Source organism: Symphalangus syndactylus, chromosome 24, assembly GCF_028878055.3.
Source record: "Symphalangus syndactylus isolate Jambi chromosome 24, NHGRI_mSymSyn1-v2.1_pri, whole genome shotgun sequence".
In the NCBI taxonomy this organism is placed as follows: Eukaryota; Metazoa; Chordata; class Mammalia; order Primates; family Hylobatidae; genus Symphalangus; species Symphalangus syndactylus.
Window position 1 is genome coordinate 53,447,089 of NC_072446.2, and position 2,773 is coordinate 53,449,861.

A 2,773-nucleotide genomic window follows, 5' to 3' on the forward strand; every position below is an offset into this window, starting at 1 on the left:
GGTTTTGTTGCCTAGCTGCTGGATGTGCTGGCCAAAGGCAGTCTACAGCTGCTGAGCCCTTCAGAGGTGCCTTGCCTCCAGAAAGGTGCCTCATCCAAGCTCAGGGCCATTCCCAGGGAGACTCACATCCCATGACTAATGGTGGTAGGCATCCTTGATCTGAGCAATGGCCTGGCCTGGCCACCTTGATCTGAGCAATTCAAAAGGTTGCTCTGGTCCCAGCAGTTCCCATGCTGCTAAACTGGCAGCTGCTTCTTCTGCCTACTCCTGCTTCCGTCCTCCTTCCCCTCCACACAGCATTGGCCCTGAAGATGCTCCTTAATAAACACCATTCTTCATAAACTCTACCTCATGTCTCTTTCTTGAAGAAGCCAATCTGCAACCATAGAAAGTGCTCAATACAAATACCTGTCGAACGAATAAACAAAGAAATAAATAAATGAAGTCAGCCCGGGATTTTCATCATGCCAAAGAGAGAGCTGAATATAAAAGAGTAAAATCACAACTCAGGGTTGCTGAGTACTTATTTCAAACAGTAGGAAATACTCTTAGATCTTTAGTGTTTTAGATCTTTTTAGAAGCTTGTGTAGGATGAATAAAAGTTGAAGATATTAATACTCCACATTAAGTCCCAAATATCCCAAACTGGAGAAGCTAGGCTAATGTTAATGAACATTGTAAACTATTTGAATGTTGGCTTTATTTGGAGAAAACTATTTCCAGGAACTACTTTTTTTCTTGCCATGTTCTGGTGCCAGAGATAGAGGGGAATTCATGGGTAGCCAAGCTCTCATGAGATCAGCTAAGGCTCTTATACTGGACGGCCCCAGCCTGGAGCTCGCAGCTCCCTCTCCATCCTCCATGGGGTCTCCTACACTCCAAGCTTTCAAATCCGGAGGCACAGAGCTGGAGCACTACCATCTTGGATTAGCCTGTTAGTGGAGGGCAGGAAAATAAATGCAGATTCATTAAAATGAAGTCTCGGTATTTTCTATGGATTTCAGTTAATAGTGATCTTTAAATCAAATCCCCTAGGGACCAATATTAAGAGATATTCTAACTTAAAATTTCTTAAACTTTCAGACACCCAATGAGGCAGAGACTGTAGGTTATTCCTCTAATATTCATCTCTAATATTCATTTACTGGCCTTCCTTAGTAACAGAATCTAATTCTTATCTGTACTCATTGTCACTTAATCAAAAGTGACATGCTCTGTAGTCCTTAACAGCCAGCAGTGGCCATGGACTAGTTTAAGTTAGTAAAGTGTGAATGGAAATGCCACATGAGCAGTGAGCCCTCCTTCCCCTTCTTGCTGCCTAGAATGAACAAAGAGCATCACCTTGGATGATGAAGGCAGGATGACCCACTGGGGATGGTGGCATGGAGAGCTAGAAGAACCTGGGTTCTGAAAGAGCTTTGTTTTGTTTCGTTTTGTTTTAGAGGCAGTCTCACTGTCACCCAGGCTGGAGTATGGTGGCTACTCACAGGCTCAATCATAGCCTACTGCAGCCTCAAACTCCTAGCCTCAAGCGATCTTCCCACCTTAGCCTCCTAAGTATCTGGGACTACAGGTGCACACCACCACACTTGGCTCCAGGAAGATTTTCGACATTCCCATACCACTTAAAACATTGACATTTAGGCTACTTTTGAGGAGTCTTTGTACTTACAGATCATGGAAATTACTAACAGATTAAACACAAAAGTACAATATTCTTTATGTAAAAAACTGGATAGAAAATTGTTTATAAAAGTAACATAATTTGTTTCTTTTAAAATAAAATAAATGTATATTTTGGCATCTCATAATTTTTTGTAAAAGTGGATTTTTTTTCAACTTGTTACTTGAGGGTTTCATAAGTAAACACCAGTGTTTCTCAAGGAGCGGTTTTGGAAATCTAACAGGCGTGCTATGCATGGTGTATGTGGGAAAATACTGGAGTTCAAAGGGCACTCTAAAAGGGGACAATTTGCTTCATGTGATGACCTGTGTGTAAAATAGTCCTATTTTGAATAATGTAGTTTCAGTTACACAAAGAAACACAGAGGACAGTGGCTTGAGTGGACATTCATCTCAATGAGAAGTGATGGCACCTGGGAGTGTGTCATTACCAGTGACATTTAATTATTTTTTCTTTTTGCCTAGCTCTATCTCCTAGTTTTTGGACAATCGGCTTGTATTTCCTGTGTCATTTGAGCATATGTCCCCTCCCCAACTGGGCCCTTGCCTGTCGTCCTGTGTAAGATGCAGGGAATTGAGTAGCTGGGCCAGAGTCCAAGGTACACTCCAACCCGGACGGCAAACAGATTTGGGGAAAGAACCTGTGCTCACCACCTCTCAGAAAACCACCTTCCCTTTTTCTTCAGTTAAAAAAGTGTTTGTCAGTCTGCTCTTCCCATTTCTGGGCAATGGTGTGCTTCCTGCTTTTAACTACGTGGGCAGCTTAAGCTGCCTGAACCCTGGCGAGGATGCTTGTGGCTTGTCAGGCACAGACAGTCTGCAGAGGAGAAATCTCCAAAAGTTTGTATGTAGAGAGGTTTGCTGCAACCCAAGCTAAATGTGAGTAAATACGAGCTGGTGACTGAGGCTCCAGGAGGCTGGGGTGCAGGGCCTCTCAGGGCGAGATTCAGCCCGTGGCCTGCCAGCCTCAAAGATGTGCTCCGTATGCGGTGAGGTCTGGGCTGGCTGGTATTTGACGGTGATTTAATACACAGCTCTACACACTAAGAGACTTCAATCAATGTTGTTGACTGACTGCCTGACTGGCTTT